Below are 17,920 nucleotides of genomic sequence, written 5' to 3' on the forward strand. Positions count from 1 at the left end.
TCTGAGTGCTTCCACAAGCTTTAGCCATTCATTTACTTAGTAACTGTCAAGATACATAACTCTAAATCTTGAGAATCTGCGAGTCTTGATATTGAGAAATATACCATCTTCAGAAACTCTTTTCAATCTTCTGGCTTCCAACTCCTTAGCCTTTCTAGTAGTATTTTCTTCTCTTTCAGCCTTCTCCCTTACTCTTCTTTCTTGCCTATCTCTTAGCCTTGTAGTCAGTTCTGTCTTTCTCAACATTGAGTGTGAGTCATTCTTATTCATCAGACTAATCACCCTTTCAAGTTCCACTATAGTATAATATTTAATTATTTTCTTGTCGAGCAGCTTGAATGAGCCATCTTTGAAGTATATTTTTATCACTCCCAGATCATCCATAGAAACTTTGTTTATAAGTTCAGCTTGCTGCTCATTATAATCATCTTCTGGGATTTCTTCTGAGATTGGCAAAAAGTCATCTTGATTGAAACAATTCCATAATGCTTTCACGTCAACCTTTCCCTCCTTCGATTTTCTTTCAAAGGACTTGAAGTGTGTTTTGACTGGTGGTTTGAATGTTGAAGGTTTGGCTATTTTCTTCAAGGAAGTTTGACTATCCAGGACATGTATTTTTAATAGAGAGTTAACTTTGAGTTTGTAGAGATATTTAAGTTTGAAGGTTTGGATGGTTTGAGTTTCTGATTGGCTAGGATTTGGATTGAGGTTTGTTGTGTTGTAGATTTTTGACTTATAGGTGCTTTCTTTTTATCCTTCACATCTTTTCCACCCTTCTTCTTTTTGTGTTAATCTTTATCTTTCTTCTCATCTTTTTTATATCCACTGCTTTTGCTAGATTAACTTGGATTTGAGCCAAAAGTTTTTTATTAATATTTATTTTGCTCATAATCATCCTTGTCATCTTCGTTTTCATTTATAGCAGTCTTTAGTAGCATGGTTTCAGCATTTTGAATACATCTCCCCAAGATATTGATCATCTCCAAGTCACTATCATGTTTGATCTTCTTCACCTTCAAGGTTGTCTCAATCACCATCAACGGCTTCTTGTTCTTCATGACACAATTCTTAGGGATTATTGTTATTCCCAGTGGACTAACAATGAGATTTACAGAAGGGGGGTTGAATGTAAATCTCAAAACTTTTTCAAGTTTTGAGCAATTTGTAAGACTAAGTGTTTGAGTGATCAAATGTGTGTAAATTGCTTGGAGCTGATGCAGACAGATATATATTTAAACACAAATGAAATGCACACAGAGAACTTAAAAACTTTTCTGGTGGATTTGTTGTTCCACCAGAGATGTGTTATTTCAGAAAATCTGTGATTTAAAATTAAATCACAGCTGCTTCCTAGTACAAACTAGATGATTTTCTCTCTTGATATTTCTAAACAGCTCAGGGAAAATTCCTATCTAATTACTAGCTTCTACTTGGTTTATATAACACCAAGTTTACAAGTGAAGACAAAGATAAAGTACAATAAGACAAATAGTTCTCCACTTGTTTCTGTTCCATTTTTATCCAGTGTAATATGGAATTATCTGTTGACTTTCCATTTTGAACCAGACTAAAAACGGCTGCTTTTTCTGCTGTTCCTGAAATAGGCTACCACATCTCTGTCAATCCATGTGCCTCTGTCAGCTTTGTTAACTGTCACTATCAACTGCTATGAGACTGAGCATCCGTTGAAGCTTTCATCCGTTGATGGCTTTATCCGTTGATACTCTAGCAGTTGAAGCTTTATCCATTGAAGCACTTATCCGTTGATGGATATTATCCGTTGAAGCATTAGAGGCATCCGTTGAAGCTTAGTTTCTCATCCGTTGAAGGTCTTCAATATCCGTTGACACTTCTTCACTTATACAAAATTACAAGGCATGAAATATTTACAATTAGCCCTCCTATTTGTACATCCATTAGTAGTCAACATGACTGATTATCTCCTAACAACATCTAAGAATTACAGCTTGAAATCAGAAAGTGAGATGTGCTACAATACCAAACTTATTGCTAAGTAAGGCTACTCATTCAACGGATAGCCAAGATGGTCTTATCCGTTGAGGCTACAAACACTAGATTTCTACTTAAGTGTTTTGCTGAACTTATCATCAAACTAATACACATATTCCTAACAATCTCCCCCTATTTATGTCTACTAGAACTATAGGCATAAATTTGGGTTTAGCTTGATGATAACAAAACACTTAACAAATATATTAACTGTAACAAAGCAGAAATTCAAAAGTGCTGCAAAAGTGTATATGCTGAGATGAAATTGAAGAAGTACATTGTTTCCAAGGGTGCTCCTTTAGCTTGAGCAAATTACTTTCTTTTCCTTTGATCCCTGGTTTTCTTTCCTAGCCTCCTGTCATTTTCCTCCATTTGAAGTTGAAGTTGTCTGTAGAATTCAGCTTCATCTTCTTCATTGATATCTAACTTAGATTGCATATCCTTGAGAGTTTCATTACTGGCAATCTTTAGCTGATCTTCAATTCTGAAAAATCTTCTGACTCCATTGTTATCTCTGAACTCCATCAACCAATAAGGTGATTTGTGAATTGTAATACCTCTCTCTTGAATGAGTAAAGTTCTAGGCAAAGCATTGGGCTCCCTCCAAGTTTTCCTTATGTTGGCAATCTTGTTGAGAATCTCAGTCCTGGCAGTTCTGGTAAAGCCAGAATCCTTATGTATGGCTGAGTAGACTCTAATCAAGGTAGTGTAGCCTTCATTCAGAATTCTGTGAAGAGGCCATGTTCTTTCCCCAGCTCCTTTGTATTTGAACACTAGTCTTTCTGGTAGCTGTCTGTAGGCAGCTATTCCCCTTACATCCTCCAGCTCATCCAGATAGAGTTCAATGTCTGAAAATTCTTTTATGTCACAGATGTGAACATAATCATCTTTAGAGTTTTGAGGTTTGGACTTAGGCTTCTGTGTGAATTTGATTGAGGCTTTAGAGGGTGTTGATTTGATTCTTCTTTTCTGCTTCTTTGATGGTGGAGAAGAGGTTAGGAAGGTGGGCAATTTGATGGTGTCCCAATCAATTGGTTCCTCCTTGGGAATGATTGTTTCACCATGAATGTTCATGAAGGGGTCAGGTACAATGGGTTCAGGAATGGAGGGTAGTGGTTTGGATATTGATTGGGTTTCTTCAATCTTATCTACCTTCTTTCTCTTTGCATTGACCTTCTTTCTTTTCCCTTTCTGCCATTCTTCCTTACTTCTTTCCTCCATCTCAGTACCAACCATGTCCCCCATAGCTTCATCTTCACATTTGTCTTCAATTACTTTCTGATCATCAGCCTGACTTGACTCTAGCTGTTTTTCAAGCTTTGCTTGTGCTCTTTCGTCAGCCTTTAGCTATTTGGCTTCTTCCTTCAACCTCTTGGTTTCTTCCTTCTTGGCTATTGAGAATTTGGGATGTCCTTGCATCACACATATGCTCTTTCCCTCTCTGAAAATAATAGCCATGTTTCTCCTTACAGCCTCATTCATGGTCTCTTTGAGATATGCAATACTTCTTCCTAAAAGTTTGTTCTCATCTGCTTTTGGAAGAGGAAAATCCACCTCTTTTAGAGGATTCTTTGTAGAGTCCTTATTGGATCTGTTGTTGGGCTTGAGAACCATAGGTTGCAGATCTTTGGAAGAAGTTTCTCCATCCTTATGCCTCCCTACTGGCTTGAGTTCCATAATAATTGATTCCACTTTTGTGCTATGCTTCACAGATTGTGATTGAGAAGTTGTAGAACCAAATATTAGTTGCATCTTTTCATCAATCTTCTTCCTTTGCTCTTTGACTTGCAATTCAGCTGCTGCTATCTGGATTAGATCAATTCCATCTAGCTTTCCTTTGACTTGAATTGGTGGAGAAGTTGTGATGACAGGAACTAGCACTTGAGAAATCTGAACTGTTGTAGATGGCTCTCCTTTCCCTTCCCTTTTATTCTCCCCCTTTTTGTTATCATCAAGGGTAGGGGTCAAGCCTTGTGCTTGTGCCAGCTGCATGAGGAGATTGGTTTGAGTTTGTTGATTCTGAAGAATGGTGACAATAGAGTCTTCAATTATTTGAACCCTATCTTCCAATCTGGCCAACCTCTTATCAGCATCAGAGGCCTTCCTTAGTCTCCCCAACAAATCTTGCATGGTACCATAGGGTATAACTGAATCCAATTTCTCAGCATTATAGGATTTCAGATCAGCAATGTCCAACTTGAGCTCATCCACACTTAGATTGTGCTGGTAATGCTGCAACTGCAAGAGATGCAGAGATTCCAGATGAGCTTGAAGAATTGCCTTGGTGCCAGCATCCTGAGTCTCCTGAATGGCTTGCTGAATTGTCATGACTTGTTTGACCAAAGTGACACCAAACTCTCCTGGTGTTGATGGTTTTGCCCATGCCCATGCAGGAAGATTAGGAACAGAACTTGGGCCTGCTACTCCCCCTAAATTCATGCTCTCATTCAAAGAATTAGAGTCATCATCATTAGAATTTACTCCAAATTCTTCAGATGGCTCACCAGCTTGAGAAGGCAGCCTGTTGACAGCAGCTTTGTCTCTAAGAAGAGATTCTGAAGTGTGTACAATGTGTAGTGTCTGTTCTGCCTCCACATTGCCCTGTGCAGCCAATAATTGATAGGCTGAAACAGGGTGAGTAAAAGTGTCAGCATCTAAGGAAATATTATCAATGACAGCTTTGTAGTGTTGCTGAAATTGTCTTCCCTTATCTGCATCATCCACTTTCATTAACTCACTAGCAATGGCTGGATCCACCCTTATAGCTTCTGTACCTGCCTTTCTCTCAATTTCTCTCTTTTCTTGCATCAGGGGCTCCCCCTGGCTCACACACACCCTCACACCCTCACCTTCACCTTCTAAGGTGGCACTCCTCTCACTTACTTTTGCCATGCTGGAAGAAATAGCATGCATTTGGTGACTCTCAACCTCTCCTTTTGCCTGGGAGCAACCCAGCCTCTCACTCAAAAAATCACTCCCTTCCCTCAAGCCTAAAAGTGATTGTACAGTTGCCATGTCCTCTATAGTTGGAGTTGTTTCTGTTAAGTGTGTAGAGGCCATCAACGGATAGGGAGTATCCGTTGAAGTGGAAACTGATGGTATCAACGGATAACTGCTGTTAAGCTTATCCGTTGAAGAACAACCACTTGTCAACGGATGAGAGATATCCGTTGAAGAAGGAAATGATGTAGAGATAGAAAGTGATATAATTGTTGAATCTGTGTGGATTGATTTTAAGTGAGGTGACACAGATTCTGCTACTACATCTGAAAGAATTGGCTGATGATCCAACAAATCATCTAAAAGATGATGATCACCAGGTTTTGAGTGGGGCTCCTCCCTGAGTTTTAATGAGGGAGAATCAGGAATTGATGTGAATATCATATCCACATCCAGAGAGGGTGTAGGAGAGTTTGAGGAATGGTGTGTGTCTATATTGAGAGAATGGGGCTGTGATTCCACATTTGCTGAAATCACATCAAGCTGAATTTGAGAAGGCACAGATACTGGTGGGTGTATCTGTGCTGTGTGTGCCCCTTGTGTGGAAACTAGGATTTTGGACTTCTTCTTCCTTGAAAAGGCTTGAATCGGTAAATGTTTAGCTTCAGTGTCCCTCCCTCTTTTGTTCTGTGTCCCTGGGTGGGGACTATTTTCAATAGTTACATCATTTTGGGAGGATGCAACTAGGGATGTGCTGGACTCCTTTTGAACCACTACAGTCTTTTGAGAGACTGTAGCTTGGCTGGAATGGGTACCACTCACCTCTCCCACCTTATCCTGGGGGGCTTTTTGATGTTCACCCCTCCCCTCACCACTCACACCCTGTTCACTCCCTTCAGGGTTTATGGTAGTTGTTACAACTGTTGTCTTTTGAGAAACAACAGAGGTAGGTTTCTTTGACTTGACTTTGGAGATTTTAGATTTGGTAGCTTTGGTAGGAGCCTGTTTGGACAATGACACAGGTTCCATAGCCACACTAGAAGGCAAAGAAACATTGGGGTTGGAAATAGTAGGAGTTATAGAAACATTTACCTCACTTACCTGTGGTGCATTCATGATTGGCAAGTATACCAATGGCACCTGGCTGTTGAGGTTCATTCTCAAAAGGTCTGCAAGGACCCTTTTCTCTTGTGCCCAGCATTTGAGTTTATTATTCTCATTGGATATAACCAAACCTTCAGCAACATGGTTAGCCAATAACATAAAGAATCTAGCAAAATAGATGTTATGTGGTCTATTAGCTTTGTTACCTAATCTAGAACCTAATTCTAGCATAACACAGTTGCTAAAATTAAAGTACCTATCAGAAACTAGCATATAGAGCATATTAACAAGAGATGAAGTGATAGCATCAAAATTGCTAATCTTCCCAGAGAAAACCTTAATAAAGGCATCTCCAAGAAAACTCCATTCTTTCCTAAGGCCTTTCCTTCTAATACTACCTAAACTAGTAGAATCAAAAGCATAGCCTATGGAATCTAGCATAGTAGAGACATCTTTATCAGTGTGTGGTGTCATGGCATTATTCTCAGGCAACTTAAAGCAAGATTGTAAATCATCACAATTAATGCAATAGTCCTTACCTTTGAGAAAAAAGGCAATGGTCATATCTGTGGAGTTGAACTCTGCAGTTGTCTAAATCTCCTCAATCACTTCACAGTAGATGGTTGGGGCTTCCAGCATTGCATAGCTTAGTTTGCAGTTCTTGATGAAGTCCATCATCTTGTGATAATCAGAATGGGCTTCCTTCTTTTCAACCAAGACTATGAAATTATTCTTTTCATAAACAAATCCTGTTTGAGACATAATTTTGACTACTGGTGCCATTTTTGTGAGTAGAGGTTGCAGAGAAGAACTTGAGAATTGAGAGAGAAAGAGAATGATAATTGCAAGAAAGCGTAAAGTGAAAATAAGAATTCAATTGGGCTTTTATACTTTCTTGAATTAAAACACAAATTAAAACAATTAAATGATACTTTTAAGTAAGTGAAAGCCGTTCAGGAATAAAAGAAACTGTAGAAATTCTGAAAACTACCGTAAATACAAATACATACAACAATGTATATCTGTATCAACGGTTGAGTAAAAGAATCAACGGCTGTGACTCACTAACGTGAGACATCAACGGATAAGGTAAATAGTTATCCGTTGATGAACAACACTATTTTATCCGTTGAAGGATAAAATTACCAGAAATGTATTTGTCTTTCAACGGATAATGAATATCCGTTGATAGAACAATTTTGGCTTTCAACGGATAGGGAATATCCGTTGATAGGATAAGTCTTGATAAAAGCCAACTTTGTTCTTGCAGCAAATTCATTTCAGGCTACTAGACAGATTACATAGATGACATAGATTATGAATAGTTAAGCATACCTAACTCACTTACTAATCTTGTGAATGTTGATTCATCAAGTGGCTTGGTAAATATGTCTGCAATCTGCTTTTCACTTGGAACAAAATGAAGTTCCACTGTACCTTTCATCACATGTTCCCTAATGAAGTGGTACTTGATATCAATTTGCTTGGTTCTTGAGTGCTGCACTGGATTTTCAGTAATGGCAATGGCACTTGTGTTGTCACAAAATATTGGAATTTTGTGCACAAATCCCAGCTGCAATGTATTCAGCTTCAGCTGTTGATGTGGAAACATAATTCTGCATCTTGCTGAACCATGATACAAGCTTGTTTCCTAGAAATTGACAGGTGCCTGTTGTGCTTTTCCTGTCTAATTTGCAACCTGCATAATCTGCATCTGAGTAGCCAATTAGATCAAAACCAGACTCTCTAGGGTACCAAATTCCTAGATTTGGAGTCCCTTTGAGATATCTGAAAATTCTTTTAATAGCCACTAAGTGAGATTCTTTAGGGTCAGCTTGAAATCTAGCACAGAGACATGTAGAAAACATAATATCAGGTCTACTGGCAGTTAAATATAAAAGTGAGCCAACCATGCCTCTATAACTTGTAATATCCACAGACTTTTCAGCCTTGTTTAATTCAAGCGTGGTGGCAGTGGCCATGGGAGTTTTTGCAGGTGAACAATCCATTAAGTCAAACTTCTTTAAAAGATCATAAATATATTTAGTTTGACTAATGAAAATTCCACCACTACTTGTTTAACTTGTAAACCAAGAAAGTAAGTTAGCTCTCCCATCATGCTCATTTCATATTTACTTTGCATTAATTTAGCAAACTTTTTATAAAGTTTATCATCTATAGATCCAAATATAATATCATCTACATAAATTTGTACAAGTATCTTAGAGCCATTAACATTTCTAAAGAAGAGAGTTTTGTCAACACTACCTCTTGTGAAGTGATTATCTAGAAGAAACTTTGATAAAGTCTCATACCAGGCTCTAGGTGCTTGCTTTAGTCCATAGAGTGCTTTCAACAGATAATACACATGGTCTGGAAAATTTGGATCTTCAAAACCTGGAGGTTGGCTTACATAAACTTCTTCCTCCAATTCCCCATTTAGAAATGCACTCTTGACATCCATCTGATAGACTTTGAAATTGGCATTAGCTGCATAGGCTAGAAAGATTCTGATGGCTTCAAGTCTTGCAACTGGAGCAAATGTTTCATCAAAATCTATTCCCTCTTGTTGAGAATAGCCTTTGGCAACCAATCTGGCTTTATTCCTTATGACAATGCCATTTTCATCCATCTTGTTTCTGAATACCCATTTTGTGTCAATAGAACTCTTATTCTTTGGCTTGGGTACCAGCTTCCATACTTTGTTCCTCTCAAATTGGTTTAGCTCCTCTTGCATTGCTAAAATCCAATCTGGATCCAATAGAGCTTCTTCCACTCTCTTAGGTTCCTCCTGTGATAGAAAGCTACTATACAGACATTCATCTTGAGTAGCCCTTCTAGTTTGTACTTTTGATGTAGCATTCCCAATGATCAGTTCAAAAGGGTGATTCTTGGTCCATTTCCTTTGAGGTGGTAGATTAGCCCTTAATGAGGTTGCCTCAGTATTGTCATGATGTGAGATAGAATGTTGATTTGTTGAAACTCCCCCTGAGTTGCTGATCCTTTGAAAGGAAATGGGAGTTCTATCAACTGATGAGGTGAAGTGATTATCCGTTGACAGACTGTGATCAACGGATGCTTCGTTATGAACTTCAACGGATGATGCACTTTGTCTTTCAACGGATGCTGCATTGCTTCTTTCAACGGAAGCTGAATTTTGACTTTCAACGGATGCAACATTCTGTGCATTATCCAAAGACAGACTCTGGTTTCTTCTTGAGATGTCTTCTTCATCATTCTCATCTTCACTATCATCACAATATATCTCAATATTTTCAAATTTGAGTCCTTCATGATGTCCCTCATCTGTTAGTCCATCAATCTTTTTATCATCACACACAACATGTACAGATTCCATGACAATGTTGGTTCTTAGATTGTAGACCCTATATGATTTTCCAGCAGAATAACCAACAAATATTCCTTCATCAGCCTTTGCATCAAACTTTCCTTTGTGATCAGATTGATTCCTTAAGATGTAACATTTGCAACCAAAGACATGTAGAAAGTTTAAAGTTGGTTTTCTTCTCTTGAATAATTGATAGGGAGTCATGCATTTTGCTTGATTGATTAGAGAAATATTCTGAGTGTAACATGCACAGTTAACAGCCTCAGCCCAAAAATAAGTTGGGAGCTTTGACTCCTCAAGCATTGTCCTTGCAGCTTCAATTAGTGATCTGTTCTTCCTTTCCACCACACCATTTTGTTGTGGAGTTCTTGGAGTTGAGAACTCATGCATGATCCCATTTACTCCACAGAACATCTTCATGGTTGAATTCTTGAACTCAGTTCCATTGTCACTCCTAATATTCCTTACCTTGAAATCAGGATGATTGTTGACTTGCTTGATATGATTGATGATGATTTCACTAGCTTCATCCTTTGATCCAAGAAAATAAACCCATGAAAACTTTGAGAAATCATCTACAATCACTAGGCAGTATCTTTTCCTTAAAATTGACAACACATTGACTGGTCCAAAGAGATCCATGTGAAGAAGTTGCAGTGGTTCATCAATTGCAGATTCAAGCTTCTTACTGAATGATACTTTCTTTTGCTTTCCTTTCTGACAAGCATCACACAGTCCATCCCTTGTGAATTCCACTAGAGGCATTCCTCTAACTAAGTCCTTTTTGACTAGATCATTCATTGTCTTGAAATTCAAATGGGACAGCTTCTTGTGCCATAGCCAACATTCAACTGGACTTGCTTTGCTGAGAAGACAAGTAATGGATTCTGCATCTGTAGAGTTGAAATCAGCTAAGTACACATTTCCTTTTCTAACTCCAGTTAGAACCACTTTATTGTCCTTTTTACTTGTGACAATACAGGCTTCAGAATTGAAGGAAACAGTATTCCCTCTGTCACATAGTTGACTGATGCTCAATAAATTGTGTTTGAGACCATCAACCAATGCAACTTCATCAATGATGACATTTTCTTTTGAAATCAAGCCATATCCCATAGTGAATCCTTTGCTGTCATCTCCAAAGGTTATGCTAGGGCCAGCTCTCTCCTTAAATTCTGTGAGCAGGGTGAAATCTCCTGTCATGTGTCTTGAACAACCACTGTCCAAGTACCATAGATTCCTTCTTTGTCCCTGCACATAACAAAATCAATCAAGTTGATTTTGGTACCCAAGTTTCCTTGGGTCCAGCCTTGTTAGTCTTTTTCCTAGACTTCATTCCTCCTGCATCTTTTGACTTAGGTAACTTTGGGTCAACCTTGGTCTCAGATGTGGTTGGTTGAAGTGTAGGGTTAGTCACAGAATCATTTAACACATTTGATTGAATTTGATAAGGCATAGGTTGTGCAAACATGTTATTCCACATAGGCATATTGTATGGCATTTGAGGCATACTAAATGCAGTAAAGTAAGGATTGTTAATGTATGGCATGTTTGCAAAATGTGCATGGGGATTCTGGTGAGACATAACAGGCATAGCATGCAGAGGTGACATAGACATATTAGGCATGGAGGGATTTGAAGGTATGGGAGCATTTTTAACAGATTTGCAATTAACAGATAGGTGATTAACACTTTTACAATGTACACAGCTTTTTCTAGGAGCATACCTATCAGGTGAGTAATTGTTATGTTTATTAATCCCTACCTTCCCATTTCTTTTAGATTTTCTTTTAGTTTCCTTCTTATCCTCAACCAACTTAAGCCTATCTTTTAACTGATCTAAAGTCATGTGTCCTATATTCACCTTACTGACATCTCTGGATGTGCTAGCTCCTTCTCTGACAAAGTTCTTGAGAGTTGAATCATTCTTTTTATTTTTAAAAGAACTTGCATGTTTTAATTGATGAGCCTTCAACGGATGCTCCTTTTCTTCCTTCAACGGATAACTTTCATCATCCGTTGATTCCACATCCGTTGACAATCCATCAATTAATTCTAACTTCTTTTTGTTTTTCTTCCAGGCATCCTCACAGAATGATTCAATTCCCTGAACCTTGGCAATTTGAACACCAACATCCCTAGATGTTTTCCAGGCCTTGATAACCTCTTGCTCACTTTCTAACTGTTTGGAAAGAATTTCTACTTTCTTAACAGCTCCTTCTAGTTCACTCTCGACAGTCAAGCATTTAAGTTTAATCTTTTCAAGCTCAATTACCTGACTCTCTAACACAGCATTCCTGTCACTTAAAAACACATTATTTTCTTTGATCCTAGTGTTTTCTTTAGCTAGTGATTTAAGAGAAACACGCAAATGATATAATTCATTGGACATATCATTTATGGCTTCATTGCATTCATGTTTAGAAAGCTGAGAGAGATCAGTAGTAATTACCTGGTTGCTTGATGAACTAGTTTCAATTTCATCAGAATTAGCCATCAGGGCTAGGTTGACATATTCCATATCATCATCTTCATTTACCCCATCTGCTGCCCAATCATCTTGAGTGAGAAAAGCTCTTTCCTTTTGTTTGAGCAAATCAAAATACTTCCTTTTGTAATCAACTTGCTCAAATTTCTTTTTCTCAGAATTTGGCTTCCTACACTCACTTGCAAAGTGTCCACTAATGCCACAGTTGTAACATTTGAACTTTGATTTGTCCACCATGTTTTTGTTTGGCTTAGTGAACTTTGTGTTTTTCCTGAACTTCATCTTTGCAAACCTCCTGGACAGAAAGGCCAGATGTTCATCAATATCATCAGATTCATCCTGACTGGAATTGTCTTCATCCTCAGCAACTTGCTCTTTACCCTTGCTTGATTCTGATTTACATGTGCCAATTTTGAGACTTGGCATTGTCTTTCCCTCATTTCTGGCTTCAACTTTTTCACTGTCAGCTACAAGTACAACTGATCCTCCTTTTCTCTTTCCCTTTTCCAACAGCTCATCTTGCTCCATTTCAAGTTCGTAAGTCTTCAAAATTCCATATAATCTTTCAAGTGTGAAGTCCTTATAATCTTGAGAATTTTTTAGAGAAATAGTCATAGGCTTCCATTCCTTTGGTAGAGACCTTAGAAATTTTAGATTGGAGTCCTTGACTTGGTACATTCTCCCATACAGCTTTAATCCATTCAATAGTTTCTGAAATCTGTTGAATGTATCATTCAATGATTCTCCTTCTTCAAAGTGGAAATATTCATATTGTTGAATGAGAAGCTGCATTTTGTTTTCTCTAACTTGCTCCGTGCCTTCACAGATAAGCTGCACAGTATCCCAAATTTCCTTAGCAGTTTGGCTATTGATGACATTGTCAAACATATCTTGATCCAGGCCATTAAACAAAATGTTCATGGCTTTCTTGTCCTTGTGGACCTCTTCAATATCTTCAACAGTCCATTCTGCCTTTGGCTTGGGAATAGACTGTCCAACAGCAACTGTAGCAGTAGCAGCTGTGGCCACCTTGTGTGGGATGTGAGGACCATTCTCAATGCAGTTGATGTAGCTTTCATCTTGAGAGAGAAGATGTAAATGCATCTTCACCTTCCAGTGATGATAGTTATCTCTTTCCAGGATTGGAATCTTTATACCAATATCCTTCTTACTCATGATGTTAGCAGAATAGATCTTTAAACTCTATGTATGTTAAGAGCTTTCTCTGATACCAATTGTTATTCCCAGTGGACTAACAATGAGATTTACAGAAGGGGGTTGAATGTAAATCTCAAAACTTTTTCAAGTTTTGACCAATTTGTAAGACTAAGTGTTTGAGTGATCAAATGTGTGTAAATTGCTTGGAGCTGATGCTGACAGATATATATTTAAACACAAATGAAATGAACACAGAGAACTTAAAAACTTTTCTGGTGGATTTGTTGTTCCACCAGAGATGTGTTATTTCAGAAAATCTGTGATTCAAAATTAAATCACAGCTGCTTCCTAGTACAAACTAGATGATTTTCTCTCTTGATATTTCTAAACAGCTCAGGGAAAATTCCTATCTAATTACTAGCTTCTACTTGGTTTATATAACACCAAGTTTACAAGTGAAGACAAAGATAAAGTACAATAAGACAAATAGTTCTCCACTTATTTCTGTTCCATTTTTATCCAGTGTAATATGGAATTATCTGTTGACTTTCCATTTTGAACCAGACTAAAAACGGCTGCTTTTTCTGCTGTTCCTGAAATAGGCTACCACATCTCTGTCAATCCATATGCCTCTGTCAGCTTTGTTAACTGTCACTATCAACTGCTATGAGACTGAGCATCCGTTGAAGCTTTCATCCGTTGATGGCTTTATCCGTTGATGCTCTAGCAGTTGAAGCTTTATCCGTTGAAGCACTTATCTGTTGATGGATATTATCCGTTGAAGCATTAGAGGCATCCGTTGAAGCTTAGTTTCTCATCCGTTGAAGGTCTTCAATATCCGTTGACACTTCTTCACTTATACAAAATTACAAGGCATGAAATATTTACAATTAGCCCTCCTATTTGTACATCCATTAGTAGTCAACATGACTGATTATCTCCTAACAACATCTAAGAATTACAGCTTGAAATCAGAAAGTGAGATGTGCTACAATACCAAACTTATTGCTAAGTAAGGCTACTCCTTCAACGGATAGCCAAGATGGTCTTATCCGTTGAGGCTACAAACACTAGATTTCTACTTAAGTGTTTTGCTGAACTTATCATCAAACTAATACACATATTCCTAACAATTATAAAATGTCTACATTTCTTGGTAGTTGGGTATATGCAAGCCACTCCATTTCTAGGTTTGAGGTAAGCCTCAGGAAAAGCTCCTTCTTGTCATGCTTTGAGTTCCCTTAGCAATTGAGTGTCTTATGGAATCATCACCCTTACTTTGTTGATGAGGATATCCAGTTCTGAGGCTATCTTGGATTTAAGAAATTCTAATGAGACCTGCATGCACCTATCAACTCCAGTGTCCTTAATGTTGACAATAATTCTCTTCTCCCTCAGCATATCCTTGGTAACCAGAAGTGCCCTCAAGAAGTTTATGTTCCTGTCAATAGCTCTCTTGTATGTGTGATGATCATGGTTTACTGAGACTCTCAGAAATTCTAAAAACTCACTGAACCTTTAGCTGCCATCTTGAGTCTATCTTCCATACCAACTTCTGCTTGATGTAAAGATTTGAGCATGCCTTTCATCTCCCCGTTAGTCTTGTTATCAGGTTGACTAGGGTTCTATGGGATTTGTTTTCAAACAGTCTGTGGGGTTTCTTGTAGAGGTACTTTGATTGCACCTATGATAGCTCCCAAAGACACACTTATCTGCATTTGAAAATAATTTTGGGAGTCTATTAGGGATTTAATGTCATTCTATTGGCTTTGCACTTGAGCTGTGAGTTGGTTGACTTTAGCAGCAAGATTGGAGTTTGAGGTTTGAAGATCAGTCACTTGAGCTTGGAGTAATTGTATTTGTTGAGATAAACAAGTGGAAGGTGTAGATGTAGAGTTCCATGTACAAAATTTGTCGTGTACCACTCTCCTGATTTCCTCCATCATCAAATTAGAAGGCTTATATCTATTCTTGTGAAGTTGATACAGCATGACCTTTGTGTCATTTTTTTTAGTTATTTATTTCTGAATCACTTCATGAAGAGCTATGAATGATTACCTGAGCTGCTTGATATTACATCTACTGTTATGAGATTGAGAGTGGCCAGTTTGTTAGAAAATTTGATAAATTTGGTCTTGATATCACTGAAAGTTGGCATGAATTTATCAATCTTCTTGCTAACAATATTCCTGACATCATCATGATGACCATCCAGAGTCTTTTCCAAAGCCTTTCCAATAAAATTGAAGGCCCTTAGTTGTGCTTTGTAGACTTCTGTGATGGCATTATACACTTCTTAAGGTGTTAACACCTTTGCATTGCTGCTAAGAATGATGACATAATTGTTCTGAATCTGGACAATGCTTCCTCCATGTCAATACTAAATGTTTTGGAGAGCCAAGTATCAACATTGCCATCTTGATCAACCTCATCCGCTATCTTTGCTTTTTGATCCTCAACTTCTTCTTTGTAGGATAGCCGAATGGCTTAATAGTTTTGGTTAGACATGTCTGATGTAAGCAATTATTGTGCTATGATGGCAAACCCTTCAATTTGATCCACATGTATGTTATCTATAGACGTGGGTTGAGCTTGGGTATCTTTAATCCAGTTGGCAAGTAGGTGTAATGATTGTTGAGTAGAGGTGGAGGATAGGTTAGGATTTGGTGGTGTGATGGTTGAGGTAGATAGAACACATGTGACAGAAGTCACAGTTGGACTCAAAGTGTGAACTGTGGTTGTGACAGTGTGTTGTTCACCTTGTGAGTGAACCTTCATTTGGATTGGAGGGGAATTGACCATGTTACTGTCATATACCATGACCTCAAACCCTTGTTCTTCTTGCAAAGAACTGGAACTTAAATGTAAGTATGTGCTTGCCTCCTCATGTGATGGATCATTGGTATTGGACTCCTGACATCAGTTATCAAAGCAATTTAAGCCAGGGTTTTGAGGGGAGTTGTCCCTCCTAGGTGAATCTCAAATTAAATTGGAGAGGATTTGAGTAGCTCCCCCTTAATTGTACGACCCTCAAACCTTAAAGCCTGTGAAGGCTGTGGTGCACATGAAGGTGCAAGTGTTGATACAGGGTCTTCGGTAAAAACTAATAAAACCCCTGTGTTTGATGGTGTCATCAAGGTCCAACTCAGCATTTGGCCTCTCACAATCAAAATTTGGTTCTTGAATGGTGAACACAGTCTCATGAACCGTGTCACTTAATTTTGGCAGGACTTGAGAAGTGAATTCAAGTCCTTCATTGAATGATGAAAAAATTATGAGATGAGATGAATTAATTCAGTGTTGAGTTTTGACAACTCCCCCTGTGTAGAAGAGGGAGTTTCAGTTGATGTGCTCTCATGATGTGTGCCAACCTCAATACTTATTTCACCTTCTTGAGTGTGCTCAAGAAGGGGTGCAAGCTTTATACAATATGCACTTGGGATGGTGTTTTGTTCAATAGTGACATCTTGTTGAGAAGATGCCACTATAGTCTGTATTAATTCCTTTATTTACAACTGCACCTTGTTGAGAAGATGCAGATGTGGTCATTTGAGTGGTCAACTCTATTTTCTTTCTCCTTGGTTTTTTGACCAGGTGACTCACATCCTCACCTTAAGTTTCTTCACTCTCATTAATCACAACTAGGTTAAGTTATTTTCTCTTCTTTTTACTAGTTCCACCCTTTTGAGAGGATGAAGCAGTTGATTACTAATATCTAGGGGTTGAGAAGAAATGGTTGCAGTTATGGTAGGCACTTATCAGTATGCCTATATTTTTACTTCTACAGGTCTAGGAGCCATAGATGTACGAGGAAATGCACTACTCCTCATATCAGGCATGGGATAAGGGTAAGTCCTAAATTTCTCCAACATGAAGTCAGTGACATTTAGGCTCACCTTTACCTGGTTCTTTGTATTCAATGATCCAAATAGAATTTTGGACATTGACTTACAAATGCCTATTTGACTAGAATCAATACCCGGTATTTGATGAATATCATTTACCTTATTCTTTAAAACAAACATGATGAATCTTGGAAACAAAATTTCCTTACCCCTACTTACCAAAGACATTGTTAGACTTGTGGTCAGCTCTCTAAGGATAAGACTTCCAAAATCAAGATGCTTATCATAGGCCATTGAGTACACCGGCTTCTGGGCCACACTTGATATGTTGTCATAGTCTGTCTTCCTGTATGTGAAGGCCCTTATTATTGTGTCAAACACAAATGATCACTTCCTTCTAACGTTCTTTTTGTTCATCTTGACCAAATCAATCTTCTCACTGTAGTTGATGAAGTCTATGAATTCAACCAGTTCCTGAGAGCTAAGAGCTTCAACCATGTTCTACGTGGAGATGCCCAGTTCTTTGTTGATTTCATTAGCATTAAACTCCACATCCACACCTTTGATTGTGCAAGTCACCATCATGGAAACTGTTTGATTATCATCTATATTGGTGTGAAGAATAACACTATTCCAGAATTCGTTCAACACATCCAAATAAAAGGTTGGACTAGCAGTAAGAGCACCTTCTAGATAGAATTCAGACACAAACTTCACAAAGCACTTGAAATTATCAGGTGCCTATGTTGGGTCTACAAAGGCTAGGTAGTTGGTTCTATTCTTGGGAATGTTTGCTCTTTGGGTTTTGTGTCAGATGCCATTAGAAAGCTTAAGAAAAATGAGTGGGTAAGTGTTTTTGAGAAGATGAAAGCTTGAAAAGATGTAAAATGGTGAAAAATTGATGTTATTAGGTCAATTGAGATCTTAAAAGCGTAAAGAGGGGTTATGTCGAGATGTCTGGGTATTTATAGTGTAGAGATGTACTTCTCGATAGAAGAATCAGAAACGGTAAAAATTTATATCGAG

Source organism: Apium graveolens, chromosome 4 (genome assembly GCF_009905375.1).
Source record: "Apium graveolens cultivar Ventura chromosome 4, ASM990537v1, whole genome shotgun sequence".
In the NCBI taxonomy this organism is placed as follows: Eukaryota; Viridiplantae; Streptophyta; class Magnoliopsida; order Apiales; family Apiaceae; genus Apium; species Apium graveolens.